This window comes from Triticum aestivum, chromosome 3D, assembly GCF_018294505.1.
Source record: "Triticum aestivum cultivar Chinese Spring chromosome 3D, IWGSC CS RefSeq v2.1, whole genome shotgun sequence".
NCBI lineage: Eukaryota > Viridiplantae > Streptophyta > Magnoliopsida > Poales > Poaceae > Triticum > Triticum aestivum.
Window position 1 is genome coordinate 557,855,761 of NC_057802.1, and position 21,164 is coordinate 557,876,924.

Genomic DNA, 21,164 nt, shown 5'->3' on the forward strand with positions numbered 1-21,164 from the left:
AAAGAAATACGGCCACGTACATACATACGGGCGGGGTCTCGAACGCCTACTCGCGCATACGTACGGCCAGGGCTCGTGTACATGGCTGGGTCGAACCGTAGAAGCTGCGTCGTCGTCGTGTTCACGGGGAGGCAACGGATTGCGTCTTGTTCATCGGGAGGCAACAGAACGTGTGTTGTTCATCGGGAGCCAACTGGCTTGGATGGAACAGCCAATGGAAACAAGGCCTGGCGTACCACAGAACGGAGGAAACGGTCTTGTGTTCGACCGGCCACGGTGGAAACGGGATCCTGTTCATCGGGAGGGGTCTGGCGTACCGCACAACGGGAAACAGACCTCCTACGGTCGAAACGGGGTCCTGTTGACCGGGAGGGGTGTGGCGTACCGCAAAACGGAGGAAACGGACTTGTGTTGGAGCGCTACGGTCGAAACAGGGGTCCTGTTCATCGGGAGGGGTGTGGCGTACCGCAAAATGGGACTCCACGGGATACTGTTCATCTCCACCGTCGACCTCCTCCAGCCTCCACGGGCTACCGTCGACCTCCTCCAGCCTCCACGGGCTCCACCGTCGACCTGCTCTAGCCTCCACCTGCGACTGTTCATCCACGGGCTCCTGTTCATCCAGCCTCCACCGTGCGCTCCTCCACCGGCTACTGTTCAACCAGCCCTCCACCGGCTACTGTTAAACCTTCCCTCCATGGGGTCCTGTTCATCTAGCCCTCCACGGGGTCCTGTTCATCCACCGGCTCGATCGATCGGGGTACTGTTCATCCAGCGGCAACGGCCTCTACTACCACGGGTTCCTGTTCATCCAAACCCCCCAACAACACTCACTATTCATCCAGAGGCAGCATCGATCGGCTTTAGTTAGCAGAAGTAGCGAAGGAATCGCTCGATCGGGTTCAGTTAACAGCAAGGGATCGATCGATCGCTCGGGTTCAGTAATGCGTAGCCTGCAATGCAATCGCTCGGGTTAAGTTAGAGCCCAACGCCTCGCTCGGGTTCAGTTAGAGCCCAACGCCTCGCACACACACGCGTACGTACGAGAGAAATGCGCATCGCTCGGCCCCGACCACCCACCGTAACCGGGAACTCCCCGATATTTTCCTCGCCATCGCTTCTACCACGCTTTTTCCGTCATGGACGGCCCAAAGAATGTCATGCAGCTGCGTCTCCGGCCCGCCCATGATGAAAAGCTCATTTTCTGTCATCATTTTTTGTCATAGAAGTAGGACCCACCACATCTATGATGATACCGCGTTTTGTCACAATTATCGTCATAGAAGTGTCATAAGTATGACAGAAAAAAATTCGTTCTGCCCAAAATGTCACGGACGTGTCTTTTTTTATAGTGGAGATACTACTTGTGCATCCAAAAACCCTTAAACCCAAATCTTATTTTCAAGAGTCCACCATACCTACCTAAGGATTGAATAAGATCCATCAAGTAAGTTGTCATCGGTGCAATAAGGCAATAGAAATTGCTTCTAAAAGTGTGAGATCATTTAGTGTAAGAGAAAATTTAGCGTCGTACAAACTTGTGATGGTGAAGAATAAAAGTGACAGACTGCATAATAAAGGTTGCCACCACAAGGGGCAATACAACGTGACGTTCTTTTGCACTAAGGGGTTGAGCATACAAACAAATAAGCGCATGGCAACCTCTGCTTCCCTCTGCGAAGGGCCTATCTTTTACTATTCAGTATTTACTTTTATGCAAAGAGTCAAAGTTTTTCTCTCTATTCTTTTTTCTTTTTTCTTTTGGCAAGCATCATGTGGTGAGGAAAGATCTAGGCACATATGTCCAGTTGAATATGGGTAGCATGAGTTATTATTGTTGACATCACCCTTGTGGTGAATACGTTGGGAGGCAAAACAATAAGCCCATATCTTTCTATGTGTCCGATTGAAATGTTTTGCTCATGTGTATGCGGTGAGTGTTAGCAATCATAGAAGACTATAAGATGGTTGAATACGTGGAGCTCTTACTTAAACTCCGTTCAATAAGTTGAATTGCAATTGCTTGGTGACTAAGAACGTAGGTTGTTGAGTTTCAAAAGGATTCATTGTTTAAACCTTAACAAGTGAATTGGTTCCTACTATAACATGAGAAGTTTTATAAGAAAGAATTGTTGTTATGATGCAAGGAGAAGTGATTGAAATTCATCATTGATCAAACTTATGCACTTTGCTAGCATTCACACTACATAAATTATTTCTTTTATCATTTACCTACTCGAGGACGAGTAGGAATTAAGCTTGGGGATGCTGATACGTCTCCAACGTATCTATAATTTATGAAGTATTCATGCTGTTATTTTATCATTCTTGGGTGTTTTACAATCATTTTATAGCAACTTTGTATTATTTTTTCGGACTAACCTATTGACCCAGTGCCCAGTGTCTGTTGCTGTTTTTTTGCGTGTCTTTTACATCGTAGGAAATCAATATCAAAAGGAGTCCAAACACCACGAAACATTTTGGAAATTTTTTTGGACCAGAAGGAACCCAATGGGCTAGAGCTGCACCTGGGGGTGTGCCCCGAGGGGGGCACAACCCACCAGGGTGCGCCAGGGCCCCCTGGCGCGCCCAGGTGGGTTGTGCCCACCTCGGTGGCCTCCCTCACCCCCTCTTTGCACTATAAATTCCCAAATATTCTGAAACCCTTCGGGGTTAACCTAGATCAGATGTTCCGCCGTCGCAAGGCTCTGTAGCTACCGAAAACCAATCGGGAGCTCGTTCCGGCACCCTGCCGGAGGGGGAATCATCACCGGTGGCCATCTTCATCATCCCAGCGACCACCACAATGAGGAGGGCGTAGTCCACTGATGTCTACTACGCAATCTTCTCCTTGTAGACGTTGTTGGGCCTCCAAGTGCAGAGGTTTGTAGGACAGTAGCAAATTTCCCTCAAGTGGATGACCTAAGGTTTATCAATCTGTGGGAGGTGTAGGATGAAGATGGTCTCTCTCAAGCAACCCTGCAACCAAATAACAAAGAGTCTCTTGTGTCCCCAACACACCCAATACAATGGTAAATTGTATAGGTGCACTAGTTCGGCGAAGAGATGGTGATACAAGTGCAATATGGTTGGTAGATATGGGTATTTGTAGTTTGAAAATATAAAAACAGCAAGGTAGCAAGCGGTAAAAGTGAGCGTAAGCGGTATTGCAATGCTAGGAAACAAGGCCTAGGGTTCATACTTTCACTAGTGCAAGTTCTCTCATCAATAATAACATAATTGGATCACATAACTATCCCTCAACATGCAACAAATAGTCACTCCAAAGTCACTAATAGTGGAGAACAAACGAAGAGATTATGGTAGGGTACGAAACCACCTCCAAGTTATTCTTTCCGATCAATCCATTGGGCTGTTCCTATAAGTGTCAGAAACAGCCCTAGAGTTCGTAGTAAAATAACACCTTAAGACACACATCAACGAAAACCCTAATGTCACCTAGATACTCCAATGTCAGCTCAAGTATCCGTGGGTATGATTATACGATATGCATCACACAATCTCAGATTCATCTATTCAACCAACACAAAAGTACTTCAAAGAGAGCCCCAGAGTTTCTACCGGAGAGTCAAGACGAAAACGTGTGCCAACCCCTATGCATAGGTTCATGGGCGGAACCCGCAAGTTGATCACCAAAACATACATCAAGTGAATCAATAGAATAACCCATTGTCACCACGGTTATCCCACGCAAGACATACATCAAGTGTTCTCAAATCATTAAAGACTCAATCCGATAAGATAACTTCAAAGGGAAAACTCAATCCATTACAAGAGAGTAGAGGGGGAAAAGATCATAAGATCCAACTATGATAGCAAAGCTCGCGATACATCAAGATCGTGCAAAATCAAGAACACGAGAGAGAGAGATCAAACGCATAGCTACTGTTACATACCCTCAGCCCCGAGGGTGAACTACTCCCTCCTCGTCATGGAGAGCGCCGGGATGATGAATTGGCCACCGGTGAGGGTTCCCCCCTCCGGAAGGGTGCCGGAACAGGGTCCCGATTGGGTTTTGGTGGCTACAGAGCCTTGCGGCGGCGGAACTCCCGATCTATTCTGTTCCCCGATGGTTTTAGGGTATATTGGTATATATAGGAGGAAGAAATCCGTCAGGGGCCCACGAGTGGCCCACGAGGGTGGAGGGCGTGCCCCCCTGCCTAGTGCCTTCCTCGTTGATCCCCTGACGTGCACACCAAGTCTTCCGGATTGCTTTCTTTCCAAAAATAACTCTCCCGAAGCTTTCATTCCATTTGGACTCCGTTTGATATTCCTTTTCTTCGAAACACTGAAACAAGGGAAAAAACAGGAACTGGCACTGGGCTCTGGGTTAATAGGTTAGTCCCAAAAATAATATAAAAGTGTTTAATAAAGCCCATAAACATCCAAAACAGAGAATATAATAGTATGAATACTTCATAAATTATAGATACGTTGGAGACGTATCAGCATCCCCAAGCTTAATTCCTGCTCGTCCTCGAGTATGTAAATGATAAAAGAAAGAATGTATGAAGTGTGAATGCTAGCAGGTGCATAAGTTTGATCAATGGTAATTTCAATCACCTTTTCTAGCATCATTATATGTCATAACAGTAGTTCAACTCATAGAACTTTTCATGATCAAGTAACAAACTATTCACAGGTTAAAGTATAGACAATAAACTTTCTTGAAAACTAACAAACCGCGTTATTTAGTCATGAAACAATTACAATTCATCTTATTTTCAGGAAGAGTCTATGTCAGAGCTTTGATTCAGCAAACTTCACATACTCAACTATCATTTAGTCTTCCATGATTGCTACCACACAAAGCATATTTTTAGAACAAATAGTATTCATCAAACACAGAGAAAGATAGGGGCTTAATGTTTCGCCTCCCAACATTTTACCTCAAGGGTAATGTCAACAGTAATAATTCATGCTCAAATATATTTGAATGGCCATATATGCCTAGATCTTTCCATCACATGATGCTTGCCAACTAAAGAGTAGGTTGGAATGAGAAGGAATACTACTGAATCTTGCAAAAAAGTAAAAGATAGGCCCTTCGCAGAGGGAAGCAAGGATTTGCAGAGGTGCTAGAGCTCGAAGCAAAAACAGAGATGAAAATAATTTTGAGAGGTATGCTTTCATAGTCAACATAACGACCAAGAGTTCCCAATATCTTCCATACTACATACATCATAGGCGGTTCCCAAACAGAAAGGTAAAGATTTTTACTCCCCCTCCACCAACAATCATCAATCCATGGCTTGCCCGAAACAACGGGTGCCTCCAACTAACATCAATCCTGGGGGAGTTTTTTTTGCAATTATTTTTGATTTGATTTCGATCTTTTGATCATGGGACTGGGCATCCCAGTTACCAGCCATTTTCTCGTGAATGATGAGTGGAGTCCACTCATCGTGAGAATAACCCGCCTAGCATGGAAGATACTGCTAGCCCCTAGTCGCTACATGAGCGATTCGGGCATACAAAACAGATTATTATTTGAAGGTTTAGAGTTTGGCACATGCAAATTTACTTGGAACGGCAGGTAAATACCGCATATAGGTAGATATGGTGGACACTCATGGAAGAAACTTGGTTCAAGGATTTTGGATGCACAAGCAGTATTCCCGCTTAGTACAGATATTTTGGCTAGCAAAGGATTCTAAATAGCAAGCACCACATGTTAGAGGATCCACAACAATATAACTTCTATACAAATATACCCAAGCATAACTCATTATGTTGTCTTCCTTGTCCAACTTCAACTAATTTGCTCAGGTTTGAAAATAATTAATGGGGCTCACAATCATAGAAGATGTCCATGATAGCATATTTGTATGTGAAATCTCTCTTCCTTCAATATTCTTTCATGAATTGTTCAAGTGACCAATACAATGTTTGCTAACCTACAAAATTTTTTTTACCACCTCTACTTCTTATATGTGAAAGTATTACTCCCCATGGGTAAGGCATATGAAACATATATAATTTCAGATTTATGACATTCAAATCATTCAACCATTTACTCATAGGGTATAAGTGAAGCACATGAGCAAACAACAAACTACTCCAGAAAGATATAAGTGAAGATCAATGAGTAGTCGAATAATTATGTAGCTATGTGAAGACTTGCTAACATTTAAGGATTTCAGATCTTGGAATCTTATTCAAACAGCAAGCAAAACAAAAGAAAATAAAATGACGTTCCAAGCAAAACACATATCATGTGGTGAATAAAAATATAGCTCCAAGTAAAGTTATCGATGAACGAAGACGAAAGAGGGGATGCCATCCGGGGCATCCCCAAGCTTAGGCTCTTGGTTATCCTTGAATGTTACCTTGGGGTGACTTGGGCATCCCCAAGCTTTGGCTCTTGCCACTCCTTATTCCGTAGTCCATCGAATCTTTACCCAAAACTTGAAAACTTAACAACACAAAACTTAACAGAAAATCTCGTGAGCTCCGTTAGCGAAAGAAAACAAAACACCACTTCAAGGTACTGTAATGAACTCATTATTTATTTATACTGGTTTTAAACCTACTGTATTCCAACTTCTCTATGGTTTATAAACTATTTTACTATCCATAGATTCATCAAAATAAGCAAGCAACACAATAAAAACAGGATCTGTCAAAAACAGAACAGTCTGAGGTAATCTGTAACTAACGCAAACTTCTGGAACTCAAAAAATTCTACCAAAATAGGAAGACCTAGATAATTTGATTATTGATCTGCTGCAATTGGAATCAGTATTTTATCTCTTTCTGGTGATTTTTAACAATTGTTTTCGTGAGCAGAAAGTTTCTGGAATTTCCAGCAAGATCAAATAACTATCATCCAAGAAGATCCTATAGGTCTTACTTGGCACAAACACTAATTAAAACATAAAACCACATCTAAACAGAAGCTAGATGTATTTTTTATTACTAAACAGAACCAAAAAGCAAGAAACTAAAATAAAATTGGGTTGCCTCCCAACAAGGGCTATCGTTTAACACCCCTAGCTAGGCATAATGATTTCAATGATGCTCACATAAAAGATAAGAATTGAAACATAAAGAGAGCATCATGAAGAATATGACTAGCACATTTAAGTCTAACCCACTTCCTATGCATAGGGATTTTGTGAGCAAACAACTTATGGGAACAATAATCAACTAGCATAGGAAGGTAAAACAAGCATAACATCAAAACTTTAAGCACATAGAGAGGAAACTTGATATTTTTGCAATTCCTACAAGCATACATTCCTCCCTCATAATAATTTTCAGTAGCATCATGAATGAATTCAACAATATAACCATCACATAAAGCATTCTTTTCATGATGCATAAGCATAGAATTTTTATTACTCTCCACAGAAGCAAAATTCTTCTCATTCGGAATAGTGGGAGCAAACTCAACAAAACAACTATCGTGTGATTGAAAATTAAGATCAAGATGAAAAGTTTCATGGTTATAATTATTCTTTATAGCATACGTGTCATCACAATAATCATCATAGATAGTACGCATGCTTTCATCATAGTAAATTTGCTCATCAAAACTTGGGGGATAAAAAATATCATCTTCATCAAACATAGCTTCCCCAAGCTTGTGGCTTTGCATATCATTAGCATCATGCATATTCAAGGAATTCATACTAACAACATTGCAATCATGCTCATCACTCACATATTTTGTGCCAAGCATTCTATGTAATTCTTCTTCTAGTAATTGAGCACAGTTTTCCTTCCCATCATTTTCACGAAAGATATTAAAAAGATGAAGGATATGAGGCACCCTTAATTCCATTTTTTGTAGTTTTCTTTTATAGACTAAACTAGTGATATAACAAGAAACTAAAAGATTCGATTACAAGATCTAAAGATATACCTTCAAGCACTCACCTCCCCGGCAACGGCGCCAGAAAAGAGCTTGATGTCTACTATGCAACCTTCGCCTTGTAGACGTTGTTGGGCCTCCAAGTGCAAATGTTTGTAGGACAGTAGCAAATTTCCCTCAAGTGGATGACCTAAGGTTTATCAATCCATGGGAGGTGTCGGATGAAGATGGTCTCTATCAAGCAACCCTGCAACCAAATAACAAAGAGTCTCTTGTGTCCCCAACACACCCAATACAATGGTAAATTGTATAGGTGCACTAGTTCGGCGAAGAGATGGTGATACAAGTGCAATATGGTTGGTAGATATGGGTATTTGTAGTCTGAAAATATAAAAACAGCAAGGTAGCAAGCGGTAAAAGTGATCGTAAACAGTATTGCAATGCTAGGAAACAAGGCCTAGGGTTCATACTTTCACTAGTGCAAGTTCTCTCAACAATAATAACATAATTGGATCACATAACTATCCCTCAAGATGCAACAAAGAGTCACTCCAAAGTCATTAATAGCGGAGAACAAACGAAGAGATTATGGTAGGGTACGAAACCACCTCAAAGTTATTCTTTCCGATCAATCCATTGGGCTATTCCTATAAGTGTCACAAACAGCCCTAGAGTTCGTAGTAAAATAACACCTTAAGACACACATCAACGAAAACCCTAATGTCACCTAGCTACTCCAATGTGACCTCAAGTATCCGTGGGTATGATTATACGATATGCATCACACAATCTCAGTTTCATCTATTCAACCAACACAAAAGTACTTCAAAGAGAGCCCCAAAGTTTCTACCGGAGAGTCAAGACGAAAACGTGTGCCAACCCCTATGCATAGGTTCATGGGCGGAACCCGCAAGTTGATCACCAAAACATACATCAAGTGAATCAATAGAATAACCCATTGTCACCACGGTTATCCCACGCAAGACATACATCAAGTGTTCTCAAATCATTAAAGACTCAATCCGATAAGATAACTTCAAAGGGAAAACTCAATCCATTACAAGAGAGTAGAGGGGGAGAAACATCATAAGATCCAACTATAATAGCAAAGCTCGCGATACATCAAGATCGTGCCAAATCAAGAACACGAGAGAGAGAGATCAAACACATAACTACTGGTACATACCCTCAGCCCCGAGGGTGAACTACTCCCTCCTCGTCATGGAGAGCGCCGGGGTGATGAAGATGGCCACCGGTGAGGGTTCCCCCCTCTGGCAGGGTGCCGGGACAGGGTCCCGATTTGGTTTTGTGGCTACAGAGGCTTGCGGCGGCGGAACTCCCAATCTATTCTGTTCCCCGATGGTTTTAGGGTATATTGGTATATATAGGAGGAAGAAATACGTCAGGGGAGCCACGAGGGGCCCACGATGGTGGAGGGCGTGCCCAGGGGGGGTGGGCGCGCCCCCTGCCTCCTGCCTTCCTCGTTGATCCCCTGACGTGCACTCCAAGTCTTCCGAATTGCTTTCTTTCCAAAAATAACTCTCCCAAAGGTTTCATTCCGTTTGGACTCCGTTTGATATTCCTTTTCTTCGAAACAATGAAACAAGGGAAAAACAGGAACTGGCACTGGGCTCTGGGTTAATAGGTTAGTCCCAAAAATAATATAAAAGTGTTTAATAAAGCCCATAAACATCCAAAACAGATAATATAATAGCATGAATACTTCATAAATTATAGACACGTTGGAGACGTATCATCCACCCTCAGGGCTGAGGGTTTGTACCAGTAGCTATTTGTTTAATCTCTTTCTCTCTCTCTCTCTCTCTCTCTCTCTCTCTCGTTATCTATATCATGGGCTTTGTTAACATAGATGGATCATATTATGTTTCTCCCCTCTATACCCTTGTTGTGATGAATTGAATCTTTACCCTTTGAAGTTTTGTCATGTTGGATTGAATGTTCAGATTTGGGAACACATGATGTATATCTTGTGGTATGAATACTTGAGGTGATAATGGGGTATCATATTGATTCACTTGATATACGTTATGGCACTCAACTTGTGGATTCCCGCGGTGATATTGGGGTAATCTATGCATAGGGGTTGATGCACAATTTTATTATCTTTTCTCTGATAGAAACTTCGGGGTCTCCTTGTAGTTCTTTGTGTGGATTGAGTATTATGCATATGAATTTGCTTTGGTGTTATTTTAGTATGGACTCTAGGATAGATTGAATAACAAGAATAGCTTCTTGTTATTTTAGTACGAACTCTTGAATACATCGAACAGAAAGAATAGCTTTGAGGTGGTTTCTATACCCTACAAATAATTTATATCTTTTGTTCTCCGCTAGTAGGAACGCGGGAGTTATTCTTTGTTGAACTTTGAGGGATAATCATATGATCCAACTATGTTAGCACTGTTGAGAGGTTGCACTAGTGAAAGTACGGACCCTAGGCCTCATTTTCAAGCATTGCAATACCTTTTTTGTGCCCATTTACTATTTGCTACGTTGCTGTTTTTATTTATTCAGATTATAGAAATATATTTCTACCATCCATATTACACTTTTATCACCATCTCTTCACTGAACTAGTGCACCTATACAATTTGCCATTGTATTGGGTGTCTTGGGGACACAAGAGATTTCCTGTATTTGGTTGCAGGGCCATTTGAGAGAGACCATCTTCATCCTACACCTCTCACGGATTGATAAAACTTAGGTCACCCACTTGAGGGAAAATTGTTACAGTCCTACAAAACTCTGCGCTTGGAGGCCCAACACGTGTCTACAAGAATAAAGTTGCATAGTAGACATCAAATTTGTATGTTAAAACTCATATAAAGTTTGTTCGATGATGATTATTTTCTTCATTGAAATTACTAAGTTAAAATTCTCTCGTGTTGGGGGGAGGAGTCCTCCAGACATATCAAGTGCACTTTATAAATTCATATGTTGAGCTAGTTGATTTAGGTTAGTGCATTTTAGGTTAGTGGAGAGGAAAAAGGAAAATAAGGAAATATAAGAAAAGACGAAGAAGGAAGAAGGAGGAAGAAGAAAAAGAAGGAGAGGAAAAATGAAAATAAGAAGAGGAAGAATGAGGAGAAGGAGGAGAAGAAGAGGAGAGGAAGAAGAGGAGAAAAAAATAAGAAGAGGAAGAAGAACAAAAAAAGGAGAAGAAGAAGAAAATATAGAATCTATTTTTTCTTCTTCTCCTCTATTCCTTCTTCTTCTCCTATTTTTTTCTTCTTCTATTTTTTCTTCTTCTCCTCTATTCCTTCTTCTTCTCCTCTTTTTTCTTCTTCTTCGTCGTCTTATTTTTTATCGGGAACGAGGGTGTCGAGGATCGCCGAGCGATCGAGGGTCGGGAACTAGGGTAGAGGGTCGAGGGTCACCGAGGGGTCGAGGGTTGCCGAGGGGTCGAGTTTCGAGGATCGCCGAGGGGTCGAGGGTCGAGGTTCAAGGATCGCCGAGGGGTCAAGGGTAAAGGGTCTTCGAGAGGTCGAGGGTCGAGATTTATCAAGAATGCCCCCATTGTGGATGTGCACAAGTTGATCTAATTTTTTTCTTCTGATCTCAAATATATATATATATGTCATGTTTTGTCAAAGTATTGAAGAAATCCATGGCTACATCATTAGCCGGAAGTAATAGGTGTATGATGCTACGAAGCTCTTGAAAGTTGTTTTGGAACGGAGTTCCGGATAGAATAATTTGCTTTTTCGTACTAATTTCAGCAAAGGCCTTCCAAATAGCGATATTCGGAAGGCTCTTGCTGAACTTCGTACCAAAAAGCTATTTATCCTATCCAGGACTCCCTTCCAAAACAATTTTGGAGAGCTTCGTATCATTATGCGCATGTTACTTCCTGCTAATGATGAAGCCATGGTTTTCTTGAATCCTTTGACACTAGACAACGTGACATATAGAAGGGTAGATGAGATCAGGAAAAATATGGACCATTTTCTACACATCCAGAATGGCGCCATTTTGTTAAATCCCTTGTTTGACATTCACGAGAGAGGCGGTCCGGACATCGGACATTCATGAGAGAGCTCTCGTAACTCTTCAACATGAGGGGGGACGTCGATCAACCCCCTCTCGCCCGACCAAACCCTAGAAGCGTCGAGGCCACCCCAAACCCTAGAAGCGTTGCTGAGGCCACCCCAAACCCTAGAAGCGTTGTCGAGGCCACCCCAAACCCTAGAAGTGTCCAGGCCAGTAACCAATATTACTTGTTGTGATTAGCTAGATAGGTCTATGTTTGCCACTAATATATCCATCTCTCATGTTATTATATTAATTGCCATGTTGTAATATTTGTAGAAACTATGGAGCAAAGAGACTTGGAAAAAAGAACAATTGTTAGGGGGCATAATCCTTGGTGGAGGTGATGTCTTGTCATTTCTCAATGACACTGATGGTCTGGAACGAGAGGGTGAAGGCTCCGGTGATCGAACAATGGAGGAGGAAGGACATGATCATGATGGCTCCGGTGATCGAATGTGGGTGGAAGAAGGAGACCGTGATGACGGCTCCGGTGACCGAACGGAGGAGGGAACTATTGCAAAGTTCGGCGAGGTTGTAAGTGCATCTAGTGCCACCCCTAGTAGGTTTTGGAGTATTGACGATAAACCTGGTTGAGGGACTAATGTGTTCGTGAGAACTGCAGGATAACACAGGTAGTAGTCCCTCATTGATTCGGTTTACCTACTGGAGATGACCCCTAAAAATGTATGAAGACATTGAAGACAATGGTGGTATGTGAAGATATTCACATTGAAGACTATGACATGAGAAGACATCGCGTGAAGACTATGGAGCGCGAAGACTTAGTTGTTTCGTTGTTTCCTTTTCTTCTTTGTTGAGTCATAGGAACAACCGTACTATTAAGTGGGGTCCCAGTGAACAAAGTCAGAGTGACTGAAGTGATGCTCAACCAAATCCTATGTCACCGAGCGAAGACAATGAGAGCAAATCTTATCCAGAGCTAGATGAGTCAGCTTTACTTGTAGCCCAAGTCAAGTTGCCGCATGTGTTTGAAATCTGACCATTGGAACACGTGTCAGTTCCTTAGTGACCCAGGGTCATTTCGGACAAATCAGGTCGGGTTGCCTAATGGCTATAAATAGCCCACCCCCTACACCATAAATTGGTGGCTGCTCAGAGTTAGTGCACAAATTTTGTCATTTGAGAGCAACCCACCTCCGAAGCTTTTGAGAGAGAGAGAAATCCTTGCGAGGACAAAGCCCAAACACCCAGAGCCAAAGAGTATTAGGCATCACTCAAGTCTTTCTGTCCGCGTGACCTGAAGACTTGTTACACTTGAGGATAGTGAATCCTCCAGCCGGTTAGGCGTCACGTTCTGAGCATCCAAGAGTCATAGTGGATCGCCGTTGAACGAAGTCTGTGAAGGTTTGGAAGTCTACCTTGAAGACTTACCAGAGTCATTGGGCGAGGACTGGGTGTCCTTAGCTCAAGGGGAATAAGGTGAAGACACGGTCTTCTGAGTTAAATCTCAGCCTCCCTAACCAGACGTACATTTGTCACAACAACAGGAACTGTTCCAACAAATCCTTGTCCTCACCAAGTGACTGGTTCTATCCTCTCCCTCTCTCTACCTACAGTTTGTCTTCGTGAAGTCATTGCCTGTTTGCACTACCTGTTTGACTTCACTGTTTGACTACTATTGTTGTTTGGCTTCATACTATCTTTCCTGATCTTTACTACATAGCTGCTATTAGTCTTCGTGCTTTCACTTCATTGAATACTTGACTATGGCTTGCTTAGTGTAGTCTACGTTCCGCTGCATATCAATGGGTTCATTTCTATTGTTTGTCTTTGAAACTCTCATGTTTTGAAGACTTTCATAAAAATCGCCTATTCACCCCCCTCTAGTCGATAACTAGAACTTTCAATTGGTATCAGAGCAAGGTACTCCCTTGTTCTGTGTGAGTCGGTTCAACCACCTGGAGTTTTAGATATGTCGACTGCAGGGATAATCAAAGTCTCCGTTGCTTGCCCCATCTTCGATGGAACTGAATATCCCTACTGGAAGAATAAGATGCGCATGCATCTTGAAGCCATTGATGTCGACCTCTGGTATGTCGTCAAGAATGGTGTCCCCAAGACTGGTGAAGGTGTCACCCTTGCTGATGTCAAGAAGTTCATTCAACTGGATTCTACTGCCAAGAACATCATCTGTGGTCATCTGACCAAAGGACAGTATGGCCGTGTGAGTGCTCTGGAAACGTCGAAGCTAGTCTGGGACTAGCTCTCCAAGGTCAACGAAGGCGTCTCAACCCAGAGAGATCAAAGGATCAGTGTTCTTCACAACCTCTTCAACCCCTTCAAGAGAAATGACAATGAGAATGTCCAGGTCACGTTTGATCGCCTCACTGACATCACAAATGAGCTTCGTGCTCTCGGCGCCACTGAGATCACCAAGCATGAAATCATCAAGACACTGCTGAGATCACTTGACAGCTCGTTCGACACCCTTGCCCTGATGATACAAGAACGCCCTGACCTCAAGACACTTGATCGGTCTTTCATACTTGAGAGGCTCAACACACATGAGTTCCAGCTATCTGAGAAGGCCAAACTCGTGCTTTGAAGGCAAAAGCTGTTTCCTCATCTGAAGAAGAATCTGACTGCAGTTCTGGTGATCCTGAAGACATTGGAAAGGAGCTTGCTCTGCTTGTGAAGAAGTTCCAGAAGTTCACTAAGAAGAAGGGCTTCAGAAAGTCTTCACGATCCAGCTCAAGAAATGATGAAGCTTCCACTCATGACTACAAGAAGAGAACATGTCACAATTGCAAGAAGCCTGGACACTACATCTCTGAGTGTCCACAGTGGGACAATGAGAACAAGAAGAAGAAGAAGAAGAAGAAGAGCAAGGAATATGATTCTGATGACAAGAAGAAGAAGAAGAAGAAGAAGAAGAGCAAGGAATATGATTCTGATGACAAGAAGAAGAAGAAATCCTCAAAGTCTTCTTCCAAGTCCTCATCCAAGTCTTCATCTCATAAGAAGAGCTTATCTGGCAAGGCTCGTGCTTTTGTTGGCTAGGAGATGGATTCAGAGGAGGAGTCTGCTTCTGAGGAGGCGGAGGTGGAGTCTGAGGAGGAGTCCGACCCTGGCGTTGCAAGTCCGGCTCTAGCTACAGCCTACGTTGCCAAGTCTATCTTCAACACTGAAGACAATGGCCCCGTCACCAACGCCGATGCTAATGACTAGGACGACTCTGCTCCCACCTACTGCTTCATGGCACGTGGTGCCAAGGTAAAATCACGCGATGCTTACTTTCAAACATCAAGTGAAGATGACTCTGATTCTGAATCCAAACCCAGCTACAAAACACTTGCTAAAATTGCAACTGAACAACAGAAAGCTATGGAACATACTCAAAAACTGTTAGACAAAAGCGATGACCCGTTGGACGCGGAAATGACCCGTTCTCAGTCCTTAATTGAAGACATAAAAAATCTTCATGTTAAATACTAGGAACTTGAAAGTTGTCATGAAACGCTCTCAACCACTCATGAAAAGCTTTCCTATGATTATCTTGAAAGGAAGCAAGAGCTTGAGAAATTGAGAGCGGCTCATGAAGATCTTCAAAAAGAGAATGAGTCACTTCGCGGTCAATAGATATGTCCCGCTCAGGAAGGATTTGAACCACCATGTCTAAAATGCCTTGAGCGTGATAGCGCTACTTCTGTTGCTGAATGTTCTATTGCTGCTACTGTTGCAATATCTTCAACTGTTGATGTGGTAACTAACCCCTCTGCTGAGGATACCACTACTATTGCTGATGAAAATTCTAGGTTGAAGACATTGCTTGAAACAGGGATGTCCAAAAGTCTCAAAGGGCATCAGACACTGTGCGATGTCCTCAAAAAGCAGATTATGAACCGAGACCCTAGGAAAGAGGGTGTTGGGTTCGAGAGGAAAATGAATGTTGATGGCTCCTACTGGAAGCCTGAGCAGTACCCCAAAACAAACATGGGTTGCTGCAAAGGGACCTTCAGTGGATCCATCCACCTTATCTGGCTTCACTTGTGCTAACCCTATTATCATTGATGAATCCTTTGATGCAAACTATAAACTGTTTAAGAATCAGAATAATGAAGTGTTTGCCAGGTATACTGGTACTAACTGCAGGAATGGGCCACCTATGAAGAAGATCTGGGTTCCCAAAAGTTGTCTTGACAATTTTCCTGTGAATGTCATCATGACACCACCTGGGAAGAAGACAAATCCCAGACCAAAGGCTTCATATGGTCCCAAGGCTTCATACAGACAGAGGACTCACCTGAGTCACCCTAACGCCAATGTTTTGCAAGGAAATCATACTCAGACTTATGAATATGAGCGTGTTTCTTCAAACTGCTATGTTCATAAAACTAAGAACTCTTCTGCTTATTCATATGAGTACTATTCACCTCCGGCAAGGCTATTTCCTAGGGCTTCAAAGCCGAAGTTCTCAGATGCTGCACTTAGACTCATTGCTTCTAAGCCACCCCTGAAGATGTGGGTGGTTAAGAAGAATTAACTTTCTTTTGCAGGGAAAGGTCTCCAGCTGGAAATCAAAGGCGTCTGATGCTAATGTTGGGGACCTAAAACATCTTGTAGGGCGCAAGAGCAAATGCCCAAATTGTCTTACTATGTATTTTGTTCCTGAATGTGACGCCCCCGATTTGACCGTACACTAATCATACACGCAAACGTGTACGATCAAGATCAAGGACTCACGGGAAGATATCACAACACAACTCTAAAATAAAATAAGTCATACAAGCAACATAATACAAGCCAGGGGCCTCGAGGGCTCGAATACAAGTGCTCGATCATAGACGAGTCAGCGGAAGCAACAATATCTGAGTACAGACATAAGTTAAACAAGTTTGCCTTAAGAAGGCTAGCACAAAAGTAGCAACGATCAAAAAGGCAAGGCCTCCTGCCTGGGACCTCCTAACTACTACTCAAAGCCGAACTCCATGTAGAATCATCCTCGGGATCTCTAGCTCCTGGACTCCAGCATCTGGTTGTGACTATCAGGTATAGAAAGGGGAAAAGAGGGAGAAAAGCAACCGCGAGTACTCATCCAAAGTACTCGCAAGCAAGGAGCTACACTACATATGCATGGGTATATGTGTAAAGGGTCATGTCGGTGGACTGAACTGCAGAATGCCAGAATAAGAGGGGGATAGCTAATCCTGTCGAAGACTACGCTTCTGGCAGCCTCCATCTTGCAGCATGTAGAAGAGAGTAGATTGAAGTCCTCCAAGTAGCATCGTATAGCATAATCCTATCCGGCGATCCCCTCCTCGTCGCCCTGTTAGAGAGCGAGCACCGGGTTGTATCTGGCACTTGGAAGGGTGTATTTTATTAAGTATCCGGTTCTAGTTGTCATAAGGTCAAGGTACAACTCCGGGTCGTCCTTTTACCGAGGGACACGGCTATTCGAATAGATAAACTTCCCTGCAGGGGTGCACCACATAACCCAACATGCTCGATCCCATTTGGCCGGACACACTTTTCTGGGAAATGCCCGGCCTCGTAAGATCAACACGTCGTAGTCCCACCTAGGCTCAACAGAGAGGTCAGCACGCCGGTCTAAACCCTACGCGCGCAGGGGTCTGGGCCCATCGCCCTATGCACACCTGCACGTTGCGTACGCGGCCGGAAGCAGACCTAGCCCCTTAATACAAGCGCGAGCTTACGGTCCAATGCGGCGCGCGCCACTCAGTCGCTGACGTCAAAAAGAGCTTCGGCTGATACCACGACGCCGGGATACCCATAACTACTCCCACGTAGATGGTTAGTGCGTATAGACCAAATGGCCAGACTCGGATCAAATACCAAGATCTTGTTAAGCGTGTTAAGTATCTGCGAACGCCGACCAGGGCCAGGCCCACCTCTCTCCTAGGTGGTCTCAACCTGCCCTGTCGCTCCGCCACAAAGTAACAGTCGGGGGCCGTCAGGAACCCAGGCCCACCTCTACCGGGGTGGAGCCACCTGTCCTTTCAGCCCCCTCATCAGAATCACTTGCGGGTACTCCTCGAGCCGACCCGACTTTAGTCACCACATGTGTCATGTATATAATGTATATAGTATATACCCATGATCACCTCCCGAAGTGATCACGGCCCAGTAGTATAGCATGGCAGACGGACAAGAGTGTAGGGCCACTGATGGAACACTAGCATCCTATACTAAGCAGTAGGATAGCAGGTAAGGGTAACAACTGTAGCAACAATGACAGGCTATGCATCAGGATAGGATTAACGGAAAGCAGTAACATGCTACACTACTCTAATGCAAGCAGTATAGAGAAGAATAGGCGATATCTGGTGATCAAGGGGGGGCTTGCCTGGTTGCTCTGGCAAGAGAGAGGGGTCGTCAACTCCGTAGTCATACAGGGCACCAGCAGCGGCGTCGGTCTCGTAGTCTACCAGACAGAAGAGGGGGAAGAAACAATGAATACAATGCAAACAGATGCATAACGATGCATGACAAAGCAAACGCGGTGTTAGGTGTGCCCTAACGCGGTAAGGAGTGATACCGGCGAAGGGGGAAAACATCCGGGACAGTGTTCCCGGTGTTTCGCGTTTTCGTACAGACGGACCAGAGGGGGAAAGTTCCATGTTCGCTATGCTAGGAACGTGTGGCTGACAAACGGACTACGTATTCAGATTCGTCTCGTCATTCTGAGCAACTTTCCATGTACAAAGTATTTTCATCCGAGCTACGGATTATTTTATAGTAATTTATAAAGATTTTAATAATTTCTGGAATTTAATTAATTATTTAATTTAATTCAAAAATGGATTTATGACATCAGCATGATGTCATGCTGACGTCAGCAGTCAACATTGACCGTTGACCTGGTCAACCTGACAGGTGGGTCCCACCTGTCAGGGACTGTTTAGCTAATTAAAAGTGGTTAATTAGGTTAACTAGTTATTAGGTTAATTAAGTTTAATTAGTTTAACTTAACAGGATTAATTATTTAGTTAATTATTTATTTATTTATTTATTATATGTTTTTTTAATTCTTTTTTTAAACGTTCTGTGGGCGGGGCCCATGTGTCATAGGCCCCAGGGGCCTTAGTGGGTTCGGGCACGGGGGCAGCCCGAGCGGGCGCAGGTCCAGGGGTGGGTCCAGAGGAGGCCGCTGGCCATGGCGCCGCCCAGGCGGCCGGAGCGACGACGGGACGGTGATGGTGCGCGACCGCATGGCAGTAGCAGCTGCGGGAAGTGGTGGAGCGGCGAGACGACGAGGTGGGGCGCAAGGCGGGGGTCGCCGTGATTGGGTCGTCGGACGCGGGTGCGGTCAGGGCTGGACCGGGCGGCTGCGCGATGGCGCGGGCAGAGCCGCACCGGAGCAGCAACGAGCAGGGGGGGAGAGGCGCACGAGCGCTGCAAGCGGGCGCAAGGTGCGGCGGCCGGAGCAGCGCAGTGCAGAGGGCGTGGCCCCGCGGCGATGCGCCCGTGCAGCGCAGGGGTACGGTGAGCGTCGCGGTGAACGCGGGAAAAGAGGAGGGAAACGGGGCGGCTCACAGCGTTGCCAAGAAGGGGGGTCGACGTGGCTTGCGGAGGAGGACGGGGATGCGAGATCCGGCGACGACGGAGGAGCTCCGGCGAATGGCGCTCGGCGACGGTGGTTCGGGGCGGCGTCGAGGTCGTGGCCCAAACCAGTTACGGATCGGGGAGGGGGTGAGGACGGGGCGACGACAATGAAGAGAAGCAGGTCGGCGGGGGCGAGGCGGCGTCGGGGGCGAGCGGGGCGACGGGGTCGTCGGGGCGGCGTCGCCCCGATTGGATCGGGGGAGTGGGGGGAGAGAGAGCGAGAGGGGGATCGAGGGGGAGTGGGGTAGTGGGGGGCGACGGGGTGGATAGGGTTCCACTGACAAGGGGATAAGGGGAGTGGTGCTGGGCCGGCCTGTTGCTGGGTCGGAGCCCAGTTGGGGGGGTTGCTTTCCTTTTTTTTATTTGTTTTGTCTTTAGTTTTTGTTATTTTCTTTTTTTATTTGCAGTTTCTTTTATTTTTTTAGTTTTACAAAAATTACCACTAGTGCCCAAATTTGTATTTATCAACAAACTACTGTGAGATTAATCCTTAACCCATAATAAAATAGTTTTGTCATTTTATAAATTCAATAGGCATTTGTTTAATTGTTTTCACTATTGTTTTAATTGTTTTAGAGCCTTTAAATATTTTATCAAAGCTTGGTTTCTCCACCATAATTACTTACGATTTATTTGACACAACCCGAACATTTTAGTTTTGATATTTGAAAATTTTACTGTTTGCCTATATTTTAGATTTTAATTTGAATCGTTTTTGAACTAACTCCAGTTATCAACAGTAACCGAGGTGACGTGGCACCATTAGCAGAGGTTTACTGTAGCTTGGTTATCCGGGCGTCACAATTCTCCTCCACTACAAGAAATCTCGTCCCGAGATTTAAGAGGGAAGTAAAGGGGGAAGGTTCGGGTTACGAAATTCTACGGAGTGTTCTTGGTCTTGGTTGTTCTTCTTGAAGCGGTTGATCCATTACGTTGATGTCTTCATTCTGCTGTTTCAGGTCATCATGATGAAGTTGTCGTCCTTTCTTCGGGAACTCCATTGTACGTACGAAAGAATAAGGGGGTATTCTGGGAGAACGGACCTCTGCAAGGTTGACTATCTGGTCAATATCATCGGGGAAGGTGGCGGAAAGTAACTCTCGAACTAAATCTTAAGAAAAAACCGAGAGCAAGTAAGAAAGTACCATGAGAAGTTTCAAACGGGTAGGCAATCGTTCGAAGCCTGAAACAAAGTGTGAAAGAGGGTTCAAAGCAATCGGAATAAGTATTATGTCTCATGCCAGTATAGATCAGTAGGACGGTGGTCCGTGAATCATATACGAGGCCATGCGCGATGAATAAATTTGGGAACAGGGGGTATAGGAGAGTCAGGTTTTGATCCTGTGGAACTGTGGGTTATGGGCCCACCATGTGGTTAAAGTAGGAAGGGCGGTGACATCTTGCACGATCATGATATAAAGGCATGTCAGAGGGTAGCCTGTCAGTTATATGTCAGCAACATCGTCGGTACCAAGGGCGAGGGACGAAGAGAACCATTTTCCTGCTTGTTGAAACGAGGCGGACCATTAGGCAAAGTTCTCGTCCATCGGTGGTTACCGAAATGTCACCATCAATAGTAACAGGGTCTTACTGACAGAGTTGTACACCGAGGTGTTTACATAAGCAGGAGAATATTACTGCTTAGATCATACAGATCACCCGAAAGGTTGAACCAAACAATGGAAAGGAA